Source organism: Pinus tabuliformis, chromosome 1_1, assembly GCF_031772625.1.
Source record: "Pinus tabuliformis cultivar Carrire ecotype Pingquan chromosome 1_1, CPIR1, whole genome shotgun sequence".
Classification (NCBI taxonomy): domain Eukaryota; kingdom Viridiplantae; phylum Streptophyta; class Pinopsida; order Pinales; family Pinaceae; genus Pinus; species Pinus tabuliformis.
In genome coordinates this window covers 342,068,777-342,082,754 of record NC_142297.1, presented here as the reverse complement: position 1 = coordinate 342,082,754, position 13,978 = coordinate 342,068,777, and the positions used below count along the sequence as shown (strand labels likewise).

The following is a 13,978-nucleotide window of genomic DNA, read 5'->3' as shown; positions in this document are numbered from 1 at the left end:
TTTTGGGTTCGACGATGGTGCTAGTCGACACACTCGAAATCTTGCTTCCGCAGCTTGGGTACTTTATTATCCAACTGGTCAATTGATGGTATCGAGAGGCGTGTGTATCGGTCCTGCTTCAAACAATATGGCTGAGTATACAGCTGTTATCAATTTATTATCCGAGGCAATCTCTTATGGGATCGACTCGTTGGTATTATATCTTGATTCTCAATTGACAGTGTCTCAATTAAATAACATTTATCGGGTTAGGGATCCATTATTATATCGCCAATATTTAAGGGTGAGGTTGTTGCAAAGATCATTTATTTACATTAATTATTTTCATATTCCAAGATCTCAAAATTGGTTAGCTGATTCTATCTATAATCAAGCATTACACTGGCATATCAATCATTCATCATCATAAAATCATACATCAAAAAGTCAAACTGTATATATATATATATATATATATATATATAGATATATATATATATATATATATATATATATATATATATATATATATATATATATATATATGTCATAAAGCGCCTCGAGTGTACATATGTGTGTCCAAAAATATACAAAATTGGGACTCAAATGCCCATAATCATGTCAGGCATATCTAATGCCTCGGCTCAGGATGAGCATCTAAGTATGTCACTATAGCATTGGCCATGCACCGAAAGACGCGAACCCAGTCACGTGGCATGCCAACCACATGACGCTGCATATCCGGAGGAAGATCCTCTATCTCGACCATCGGTAATCGGCAGCTCAGTCTCACGAAGTGTCCCTGGACGTTGTTTAGGGTCCGTTCCGTATTGGCAGCCGCCTCTTCGGCTCCTTGGCCACATCGTCCATGCCGCGGGAATCCATCTGGTCGTACAGGCCCAATGTCTGGAACATGATCATCATATTAGTCATTTGAATCTCATCAAAAAAAAAAAAAAAAAAATTCAAAATTCATCATTATATTTGAAAAATCCAAAAAATCATAAAATAATAAAAAATTCTTACCAATCTCACCCCATGCTGCATCTGGTGGTAACACTAGATCAGGATCTCCTTAGAAATCCAGCCCAGCATAGGGGTAGTCATCCACGACGATGATCTGCTGCTCCCACCAGGTAAAGATGTCATCGTCAAATGCATTCCTTGGGACTTCCCCACCCCCCAGACGTTTCATCAGGTCAGCCCACCGGCCCATGCGTGGATCACGTGGGGTACTGATGGCAACTGCTACCCTGGGGCGGAGTGCAAGAACCTTCTTGAAGAAGAAAGTGCACGCGATGGTTCCAAACCCAAAGTTCTTGGTATGTCCCCCCCTGATAGAAGTGAGTTGTTCCTTCATGTTGGCCAGAAGAGGAGTACACCAGTCAAACACAGTAGTGAGACAGTCCACTGCCACGCTCATGGTTACCTGTGACACCTGATGTAGTGAGGATGATCCGTTCACTCGAGCTATGGTGAACAAGATTATCCTGAGTGACAAACTCGCCACATGTGGGATAGAGATCTGGCTCCCGACCTTCCGATGACCCGGGCAGTAAATCTATACATAGTCATCTACACTGAGGCTATTCCGTGTCCTGCCCCGGGAATGTACTACCTCTCCCCTTCGGGAAAGGCCCGTGATAAGGTATATGTCTTCCACTTCTATCCTGAGTGGCATCTGATCAATCACAAATGCTTCCTCATCGACATCCCAATAATCAATGAGCCTCTCGAGCAGACGCGTGTTTGATTTCATATTTGGCAATTTGAAGAATTTAAGAAACCCGCATCCCCGTAGGGCATCTAATGCTTCATCATTGCCCATGACTTCATTATCCACGGCTGAGTGCTCTCTTTCACGCCATGTGATAGTCATCCTGGAAGAAAAAATCATTTTCATCCGTTAGTTTTGTTTATAAAAATAGTTTGTTGCGCACACGCGGGTTCCTATATACACAGTCGCGTATAGGGCCTTCGTATACGCGAGTTCAATATTGCCAACCCGCGTGTACGCCGCAAAGGAATTTTTTGCAAAAATCCAACGGTAAAACATCAACTAAAATTCCTAAAAACTATCACAAATAATTGCAACACATGTTTAAGGCTTACCTGGAAGATTTCGGCAAGTTTGAATGGTTGAATTGGTCACAGGGAAATTTGCTCCTTTTTCTCCACGATTTTTGCTCTCCAAGTCAAATGGTGAAAATGGTGAGTCCAAAATTCCTTTTATAAGTTTTGAAAATGCAAAATTTTTTCAAAATTTTATTTTGTTTGGCCTCATGTGACTTTTAACTTGGGAGCTTGGAATGCCGAGTTTGGTTTGCTTTTCAGGATATTTTGGACATTTTTCGACAGTTCGAGACGGTTCCATGACCGCTGACCCGTAATGGCAGGTATCGTGTTTTCACTGGCATATAGGTTAGGGACACCATTTTTCCGTTGCATTATGCATACTAGCCTCCATGTGACCGATACATCTACCGTAGGGTCCACCCCATCGTGTTATGGTTCGTAAGCCATTTTCACTCGCCGATTTTTTAAATCATGACACGATGGTAGAGCCATCCCTTTACATGGGCATCATAGTTAGCACCTCACTGACATTTGTTGCCCATGCTGCTTCATTTTGAGTAGGCTCGGGAGTCCTCTGTAGTCCCGCCATGACTTATGCGTCGAAGACTCATTCCTCTTTGCTTCTTCGCTTCGTTCTGGCCTTATACCCTAGAGGCTCCTATGTGTGTCGAGTTGTACTTCTGCATTGCATGTTGACCGTTTGCACCTTTTGGCCTAGAGCCGGCTTCACTTGGACTCGTGTTTAAGCCAGCTTTTGACCATGACGTCTGCAAAATCAACCTTGCATACCTTTGACTTCTGCAGCTTGACATACCCTGATCCGTGGAAGGAACATACCTCTGAGTGTCACTGACCAGTTTTCACCTCCCTGCATTGAGCATGGGAACGTTCCTTTCCCAGGAACTAGATCATCTGTTTCACTGACACTCGTTCTTTCCACTGTACCATAGCATTCTTTTATTCTTTTTTCGGCTTAACAGAAAAAGACAAAAAAAATTAAATATTTCAAAAAGAGCGGGAACAGGGACATTATTTCCATTTATTGTTGGCAGCTAGAGTCAGTCGTGTCGCCCTTGAACAAAGCACTCAAAACAAAGTCTCCTCCGCATGGGTGGGATTTAGCTTGACTTAGGTATGCCATAACCTTGTTATTGAGTCAGTTCTCCCCCGATTGGTTATCTCTTCCAATCATATGGAGGGTTCATTCGTGCCTCCTGCATGGAGAACTTATACAGAGTCATCATATGCTGCCACATAGTCACATTGAGTCGTGCTTTTGTTCAAGGGAAGGTAGCCTGAGTCGGCCTCTCTGTGGTGTCTCTTGACTCATTTGTCAGTCGGCCATCCCTGGTTGTCACTATCATGTCTATCATCACATCAGCTATATTGGTCCTTTACTCGTGCCGGTTTGAGAAGGTCCCCATTGACTTCTTGCTGGCGGGTCTTGTCCTTATCGACGACGACACCTTGCTCTGAGGACAGGCCTAGAGCCGCACCCTGGCCCTATTTTAATTATTGATAGGTCACCTTGTGCTCAGCATCGATCAGTATCATGGGTCTTTGACTGAGTGGTTTCCCTTGTGTTCGACATCAACATACATTATCACACATTGGGATTCGTGCAGTACCTTGGTTTCCATTTGACCCTATTGGTGGATACCTCGCCTCTGTGTCAACTTTCATTATTGGTTGGTTCAGAGGGTTTCTGCCATGCGCTAGCCACATCTTGTGTACACCAGAAACGTACTTTGGTTGGGTTACTACATCTTTTTCGTCTGATTCCTTCCACATTATTGGCCTACGGGTTACACTCGCGCTAGATTGATGGAGGATGACTTAATACCTTCCTTGTAGCAGATCTTTCCCTATCAACTCTGACTTATTGCTCTGGGGCAAAGATCTAGAGTCCATTTGGCAGTACCTTGGGGTTTGTAGTCATTAGTGGCAGATCCTTCGCTATCGACAGTGGGAAACCATCATTGTCTCCTGATCGATAGATTCTTACAGGTGTTCGACTTTAGCTCATCTATTCACACTTGTTAGATTGTACTGGGTACCTTGACGCTCATTATCATTATCGGTGAGTAGTCTCGCGTTTGTTAACGGTATACATCAATGATCAGTAATCAAACAATTTCTCACATGGTCGACTTCAGATCATTTATTCCCATGGTGTAGAAATGTACCACGATGGTCGGTTAAGACCTCAGGTTGTATCAGCATTCATTGGTTCACTTGACAGTTGCTCCTGTTGCTGCTAGTTGATACCACCCCACCTTATATGTTGCAGTCAGTCATGGCGACATTCTATATGCTGGCACCTGAGTTTGCAGTGTAGTACCATCCTATTCCATCATGTTCAGTTGGTACCTTTTGGGATCAATCTTTGATATCAGTGATCCTTTGCATCTTTCAGCATCATTGATAGTCTTATATGTGATATTCAGGCATGTACTTTCTCATTATGATCAAATGATCCATTATGTATCTTCCAGTCATTTATACTTGTATACTTAGTGGATCCGCTTGTACTTGATATGCAGACATGCTTTACTTTTTCTGAGCATGGGTATGCCTGCCTCAGACAGTGTTTCTTTCTGATCTCCTTTTGGTGGCTTGGGAGGCTGAATTCTGGTGAAGTCCTCCTCAGTTTCTCGACAGACTTCCTTTCCATGTACTTACATAATATATTTCGGCCATCATGTTCCCCTTCTGACCTCATATATTAGGGGGCATCTATTATAGCTCCAGATCTCACTCTTATGGTTTGTGATGCTGCACTCATGGCCTAGGGCAACCCCTCCTTCCAGACCTGGTCCTAAAATTTAAAAAACAATGTTTTATCCCTTATACGCGGCATTGCCCTAAGTTAAACGCGTGTACACTCGGGTTTGTGTATACCCAACCCACGTGTATGTATTAAAACACTTAAAAAAATAAATAATTCCTTGTTTTCGGGCGGAGATCGCGGGTTTTACCTGCTGATCACCTGTTAGTTCCTGTGGCCCAACTGTTCCAAACCAACTCCTAACTAAAAAACTACTTTGGAGATGGTATAAAAAGACATCAAAGGGAAGGCCTAAGGGGGAGAGAGAAAAGAGAGCAAGATTATTATGTTGAGATTTTCCCCTTAGACCAGGTCTGAAGTCCTTGGTGCTTTCTGCACTTCCCCCACTTTGCATAGGAAACCCTTGTTTCTATGTGTATTGGTGATCATTCATCCTTTATATCACCATTGAGTATGACTTGGAAGGAGCTCTTGTTGGAGGCTTGAGGCTGGAACGAATCCGGGAGGAAGCTTTGCTTGGAGCCTGCTGAAGGTGTTTCAGGTGAAATCTTTCCGTTATATGTACTTTACTTGCCTTTATATAAAGAAACACGTCTTGGTTCCTGAAACAATCTTTCTTTATGCTCATGAGATTCTTGTTTTGAATTCTTATGCAAGTAGTTATTTAAAGATTTTTATAACTAACTTTATAGCATGAAGATGGTTTATGTATAAGTATTTGTCTATGTACTGCTGTGTTCTTTGATTTTTTTGTTTTACAGGTCAAAGGAGAAGAAGGGAACTCCAAGAATGGTTTGGACGCTAAAGGCCTTCTCGAACGTAGGACCTTAGGTACGTACCCTCAACATTATAATTTGCTTACAGTAAAGATAATGGCTGTGTGTGTGTTTCTTTGAATAAGAAATTTTCAGTCTGGTAGAGTCTTAACCCAAAGGAACCTAGGGGTACTTTCCCCTCAACCAAGTCTCTTTGACAAGGAGTGACATGACAACATTTTTGAAAGAGCAACAAGAGACTGTCACCTCTTCCCCCTTTGAAAGTGGTGAAACTTTTTAGAAAAAGGGTAAATGTATAAAAAAATAATGGAAAAAGGTTTCAAAAAATTTAAGAATGATTCCATTTTATTGAATCACTACTACAAGAGACTATCGCCTCTTCCCCCTTTGAAAAAGGTGAAACAGTCTAGGAAAAAAATATATCTGAAAACATCGTGAAAAAAAGTTTCCAAAGCATTTAAAAATGATTCCATTCCATTGAATCAGTACTACATGAAAAAAAATTTCGGAAATTTATTTAATTTCATCTTAAAATTTCATTTTATTTATTAAATTTATCATAATCAAATTCTCCATGGAAGACATTGAGAGGGATTAGAAGATATATATATTTTTTTCATAAGAGCTTGTTAAAACATACCATGGCAATTTAATAACTTTTTTTAAGACATTTTGTCTCCCGTGTACCAGTCACCAAATAAAAATTTGAGGTGGGCAATGACATTTTTGTTCAAACCCTCAAGGAGCACCCTCGAGGAGATTTCAAGAATGGAAGAAGAACAATGGTCGACGCAATTTTGTTCATACCCTGGATTTTTGAATTCTGGAGAAGGTTTTAACAATTTTTTTCAAACCATGAACTTTTGAATTCTAGAGGAAGTTTTAGCAATGGAGACCAATGTTTTGCTACGAGTATCGTAATTTTCACTTCTAGTTTGATAGAGGCAGGGGATTGTTGTGGTTTTGTGCAGGGAACGGGACACCTAACAGGAACCTATGCGGCTCCTTGATTTCGCTATGGAACCCCAGACCCACATAAGGTTCAAACAAGGCTTTTTGTTTCCACCATCACCCAAAAAGCACTTCTCTCTCTCTACAGGTTGTCACCTTCTCCTCCAAGGTAGTGAAAGTGGTTGATAGGCCTATTCCAGAAATTTTTGACTCGAGTAACTGATGAGAAAGCTTCGGTTGTTGGACATCCCGTTCGGAATTATACATTTTCCCTAGCACAGGTAGCAAAAACCCCTCTGAGGCTGCTGCAGCAAAGGTCGTTGATAAATTTGGGGAAGAGGGAAAAAAAATTCCTGGAGCCCGTCGAACTGCTAAGCCTTAGGAAAGAACTTTCGACTATATCCATTTCTCGCAGTGGTAAGTCTCTATCTGACTCCAGTTCTATTATCGAATTTTTGTATTTGGAAGATTTGATGATTATTGAAACCAGAGTAAATTAAAGGAAAGGAAAAACCATAGTAAATTAAATTCAGTTTGAATCCATCAAATAAAATAGACTTCTTTGACTAACACTAATTCTATCCTAGCTTTAACTGATGGAATGCAAATTTGGCGGCTATGAAAACTATTGTGCAGAATGCAGCAATCATGGGTACTAGAAATTACTAAATAGAGTATATAAAGGTTTTTTAAACCCGAGATGTAAAAATCAAATAAAAAATGATGGCTCTAGGCTAAACCCACGTGTTTGTCTTGATTGCCTCAATGAGTTGATACGAGAAGAAATGTTGAGATGCATTTGGCTTTAGACACCAATAACAGTCATACCTATTTAAATGAGATTTTAGAACATCTTGTTTTAGATTTCAAAATCCTTGAAATGATCTTTATTTGTCATGAACCCCCTTTCCTTTGATACCAGAATCTCAAAGATGCACAAAGGTTGATCCTTTACCTTCAATAAGCATCTACCCAATGGAAAACCATGAACACTATTTTTCAAACCCTCTTGATTGATGTCCCAAGGGCCAAGGCAACTTCACCTTTTGTAGCCTTTTATACTTCTCTGTGAGACAGATAAAGCCCTAATATAAGGCCGAAGGCATGTCAATGAGCTCAAGAATAATATTATATATATGAGCTTAGATGTTAGGAACTTTATAGCTTCAGATATGATTTTATATAAACCTTCAACAAAGAAGGAATTCCGAGTGAGACACCATCTCCAAACCAAATTCAATTCAAGGGTGATTTCATAATAGAAGATTTTACCCTAAAGCAACCAAAAGCTTCCTGGCTGTAGTAATGACAAAAGGCCTTAAATATAGATCATTTGACCAACAATTTGACAGAGGGATCTATCCTAAAGATGCTTGATTGATGAGGCCTTGATCTCATTTCCTTTCTGGGATCTGCAACCTAGAATTTTGTAGGAGGAGTTTCAGTGCTTCACAATGACTGATCTTTGATGAGGAGGGAGGTCAGTATTGTCAGAAAACTTCTTGTGATTTCTTTTTTCCTTGCTTGGGCTTGCCCTCAGCTTAGCTCTGATACCTTGCCCTCAGCTTAGCTTTGATACCATTCTGGCGGGGCAAGCTAAACATGACAACAATAGAGGTAAGAAGTTGTAGATTCATGTGTTGTCTGTCTTTTGGCTTCTAGAACATCATATGTTTTATTGCCAATTTCAGCTAAATTTAAAATTGACATATTGATCTGAGAAAAGGGCTTGCAATGCTAATATTCAGTCCATGTTGGCACACTCGAGTCTTGTTAAAGGACCAACTGTTTCTTGTGCAAAATTCGAAGCAGAATACAACATACAACATGTTTTCTGAGAATCAAAACAACTTCTAGAAGTGCTATGACATTAATCCAGAACTATGTTTATAAACCGGTTCGTACTAATGGACACGTGATGTGTAAAATGTATTCTTTAACAAAGATTTTCTGTGTCATCTAGTTTAAAGCTTAAAACCTTACTCCTATCTTGAAGAAAGGGTACTTGCTTCCCTTTCACTTCATAGGTATATGAAAACCCAGTTTTGTAAGTGCCCATAGCCATGAATATTATACCAACTCCCTATGGTTAGTGCATCAATAATGTAAGTGTAACACTCATCCATGTGGCAGTCATAAGGCATTTAGGTAAGGTTTTACTAACATTGGCATCGCAGACCATAAAGATCTATCCATGGCCTCAAAATGATGTATTTCCTTTACTCAATAGAACACTCGTCATTTCTCTCCCCCAATCATCAATTTTTTTTTCTTCATTCTAAATGAGAAATCAATGAACAAGTCACCATTTTAAATGTTAGATCACAATATGTTTAGCTTCTCTCTTGTGCTTACACTCTAGTCTTCTCACAGCTTCAGAATTGCAAATCTTAAACACCATCTCATGATGTGCATTCAGGGAGGCATAATTCACCCTTGCTTGGTACCAAATTACCCCCCTAGCATTCCCTTTACTTTTTAATGCCTCAGTGCAAGGTATGCCAAGTCGGTACCTACTCAGTTAAATTAGTAAGTTGAGGGGCATCATATATACCCAACGTCGTCTGATTGTTCTTTCTATGCCTATGTCGTAGTGTATGAATAGTCAGGTAGACTGGTGAGGATTCCCATTAATAATAACATCTATGTTGGCATCTGAATCAGAATGACATGTTTCCCTCAATTATATGTTTTGGTTTTTAAAAAAAAAGGCTAGCAGATATAGAGACCCTTAGATCTATCTACTTCCGACCCCTATGCCCATTTTCATCTAGGTTTTTACCATGTCAATGCCCCTTTCTTTCTCAAAACTACATGAAATCAGTTGATCTATCCATTTCGTAATGCCTTTGGTATATTTTTCTATCAAATGCTCTGAAGTATATATCATATCTAAGGGGTTTTTTGGTTGTTGCTAACTTGATATATTTATGCTAACCATGATATGGGTTTTATGTAGAGGATTATGATTGAGTAAGGGTTTCACTGGTCGATATCTATTTAGGAGGAGGAGAAGGAGAAAAGTGGTGGTAGGGTTGAGAGCTAAAGATGCCTATGAAAAGAGGAGGTGTGTGGAATGGAGGGTGGTAGGGCTACCAGCGTGGTAGAAATGGAGGATGGGGAGGTCGTGGTTTTCATCATCGCATAGCTATGGTGGGCTTCCTTGTTATCTTTGTGGTCATGCTGTTGGTTTTTCTGGAAGCTAGGTTTTGTCACTCTGCATCTACATTTACAACTGGTAAGCTTCTTCCTTCCCTCCTCCCTCACTGGTAAGCTTCTTCCTACCCTCCTCCCTCACTGATAAGCTTATTCCTGCCCTCCTCACTTGTTAGGTTGCTTCTGCCTCTTTTTTTGGGGTGGGTCAGCATTTAATTTATCTTTATTGGCAAGCATGCCCTTTCTTAATCTCTTAGTATTACAATGAAGTCTAGACTTCTTACAACATTCAAGAAATATCTCCATTAGAATGAAGTGTAGTCGTCTTATACTATTTCAGAAAGATCCCTTTCATTGAGAACCCACTGAACAATGTATTTATGTGATTTGAGCCTTGGTGGGGAATTATCACCACCCCCGGTTAACCATTGAACCAAGACCCCATGGACTTGCTTCAAAATTTGATTTGCCTTCACCACCCCTGTTTAACTATCGAACAAAAGCCCCATGGACCTACTTTGGAATTTTATTTTCCTTTTAGCTTTTTCGCAAGCTCTGAAGGCGCAAATGTTATCAAACTTAATTTCCTCGCTTATTGTCAAAAGTTTAACACCTCTAGCATTTTTACAGACATTTTGTGAGTTTTCTTTATAGGTTTCATTTCATTTAATCTGTGTGAAGCTGTGAACTCCATATCTACATTAACACAGTACAATACCTACCAGGAGAAAGATTCAAAGTTTGTACCTCTCTCATGCAAGAGCAAAGGTTTTACCAACTACATCTAGGGTAATTTTCCTTGCCAAAGATAATGAAACCATTCATCCCGATAGCAAGAAATAACAATGCTCTTTCCATTTTTTAACAAAGGGAAATGCATATGACTGGTAAATTCACTGGGCAACTGCTTGGTGAATTCATTGGACACTGCTCATTCAGAGGAGGATGGTACTAAGAGTGCACTGGATTCTGCATAAGATGGATGGGTATTATAAAAATATATTTGTTAAGAATTCAATTCAACATCTTACTCATGGGAATTGAATCTTGTGGGAATTGAATCTAGGTGGGAAGGGTAACAATCATTCTTCCCGTCCACTCATTATCCAAGCTAGACACACTTTCCATCCATAAAGCTAAATCCACTTCTCATCAGTCAAGCTAAAACCAATTTTGATCCACCCAACCTAGACCCAATTCACAACAACAATCTTGTTCACCAGCTGCTTTTTGCTATACATATCATTTTCACACTGTTCCCACAGTGTTCAGAGCACATTGGCCAAAACAAACGATAGATATTATACACACCATTTTATTATTGATGTGTAATGAAAACTCGATCTTAGCATATGCATGATAGCAGAGCAACCCCCTTTTTAGCGTTTCAGTATTTTTATAGATATTCTTGTCCATCAAGTCTTTCTACCTGTTCTTTTATGCATTTTTTGTCATTTAAAACAGCAAGGCACAACTTCTCAGGAGATGGATCTGTTAGAATGGTATTCTCTTTCCACATCTTGAAAACCAATTCTATTTTTCTATGGCGATTTTGTTCTTTTTAAGGATTTGGGCAATGCACTTGCACTTACGTTAATCCCAGAAAATAAACAATGTCCCTAAACTAAAATTTAATCGACCTGAGTGGATTGAAATAGAGAGGAATTATTGAGGATAATGGAGCTCTATCATATGTTTAAAATCAATCTTATCTATTTATTTGTGGGATTCACAGGAATAGGCAGATGACTAGAGAAATCAGAGTTTAACAGAGAGCATTGACTCTCTCTTCCCAAAGGAGGCAAGCATAAGAAACCTGCAGCATTTGGATATCTTAAATTTTCTTTCTCCCCTATTGAGCAGAGAATTGAAAATAAATTTTATTTACTGGGCAGGTGATTGATGTCATAACAGCTAACATAGAGGACTTGGGAACTCTAAACTTAAATATTGTTGGACGGAATGATTTATCTTCCTCATGGTTATTAGAAAAGCCCTCTGAAGTAAACCAAAGGGATATTACTAACTCTGAGGTATGATTGGTGAAGATTTTGGTTATTTTCTTTATTGAACATGTAAGGAAACCTATGTGAAGATGATCTATGTAGTTGAGTAGGGTTGTATTAAGCAGGAAGTGAAATCTAACATTGGCAGGGGTGCTTCTCTGTTTCGAATGGTGTACATCAAGCAAAGGCAAACGTCTTCTGGAGACAACTCAAAAAAGTTACATTCGCAACAAGATGGTGTGATCTTCAATGAAGAAGGTGAGGAAAATCCTGAGGGGGGTAAACTGAATGACGAAGAACTTCTTACGAGGTTTCAAGAGGATGACACAGGAAGTGAACATCGAGATGTCAAAGAGAATGCTCTTGATGGTAGGTTTTGATTTTCCGTGGTTAACTAATTTGTGCTATTGGTAGCCTGCGGTTAGGTAATCTCTAATCAAACTCTTAGGACAATGGTTGTTGTAATGCAGACCATTTGCAGCTTGAAGAAATTCCAACAAATGTTTTGCGGAGGGTAAAATGCTTTGCTACACTAGATCGCTACTTTTTGCTCTCATGGAAAAGGGAATTGTTATATTATTTTCCAAAATCCTTTTTGAATGTTACTTCTCCAATAGAAAAAAATTATATTTCTTAGATTGTAGTATAGTATGCTTTAATTTATAGTAGTTTAATGCTTACAGCAATTGAGAAAAAAGAGGAGGGAGAAAAGGTCAACAGAGTTGATCCAACAGGATGAAGAAAAATGAGTTGAACTTCAAAAACGCAGCAATTAAACTTTCCAAGGAGGTAGATTCTGTTGTCCTGGGAAAATACAACATTTGGAGGAGGGAGAATGAGAACAATAATTTTGATTCCACTGTTAGATTGATGCGAGACCAACTGATCATGGATAGGGTGTATTCAATGATCCGGATTTAAACAGGAACGCAATAGATTACAGAGATAACCATAAATACAGAGATGCGATAACCATAAAAACAGAGATGCAGCGGAAATAATACTTCATTTCATTACTGTAAAATACTAAAATATGCTTACAAATAGAAATAACCCAGCTAGGGCGATGGTAGCTTATCTCTGAGAAGAGATGTGTCGGCTACATGCCTCTGAACTGTTTCGAACTGTATTACAATGAGGCTTGAAGGCCTATTTATTGTTGAGAAACAATGGAAAACCCTTCACATCCCGAAACCTAACCCGAGAAGATGAAACGCCAAATTGTGGGCCCCGTTTGGGTAAATTGGTACATCAATTTCCCGGGGTCGTAACTTTGGCATACGATCTCCGTTTGACGCGTACGATAGCTCGTTAGAAAGATCTATCCGATTACTACCACTTTGGGAGGCAACATCGGCCCATGGACCTATGTTGCCCTAGAATCCGAAAAGAACGTCGTTTAGGGCCTCAAAACGGCTCCGGAAGTTCAGGACCCAAAAAACTGCTAAAAATAGTAAACTGTGCTACAATTTAGGAAACTGAAAAGACTGAAAGAGACAGTTGTGGGGGTCCAAATGGGTTGGTGGGTGGCCACCAACATCCACCTGGATCATTCCTCCCCCCTTAGGAAGCAATGGTCCCCATTTCGTTGAGTTCCTCCATCTGCTGAACTTGTCCTGCAATCTCTGATGTGTCCAGTGATGGTGGGAAGCATGGTCGACGATGGTCCACATTGAACATTTGGTGCAAGCGAAGGAATGGAGGAATGATGTGCTCCAAAGCATTGTTCCCCATAGCCTTGGTACTGCTGTAAAGACCATGTCGGAATGATCTGAGCTTCTGATGGGTTCTGGTAAGGCGTTCTTTCTGTCGATGCAACCAGACTTTGTTGCCCACCCGAAACTTGTGTGGTACCCATGTGGGTGAGGAGAAGTTGTTCCTGTGTTTTGTCATGACCGTATCCCTTTGCTGCTGTTGCTGCATGGAGGAACCCTTTACAGGGGTCATGGATGTAGCAACAATCTTCCCCTTATTTTGGGAGTGGACCAGACAGATGAATTTCCTGGTCTGTGATATGAGCTTGCTGCCTTTCTTGGTAGTAATCAAAGATGTGGCGGTAGGTGGGGCTACCTCCAGTATCCTGTATAATGAGTTATTCAAAGAAATAATGACAGCACGAGGTCTTGACTCATACACAGCATGTCGCCTCCACAAGTATGGCTGGACTAATAATACATCACAAACATCCAGAGGCGTAACATCACACAGTACCTCGTCTGTGAAGGGCTTGATGCTGTATGGAAGGC

At 40.1% G+C, this 13,978-nt stretch overlaps 1 pseudogene; it reads left to right on the top strand.

Annotated features, from left to right (window-relative positions):
• LOC149212973 (polygalacturonate 4-alpha-galacturonosyltransferase-like) overlaps window positions 1-13,978 on the top strand; it is a 79,251-nt pseudogene that overhangs the window by 25,550 nt on the left and 39,723 nt on the right.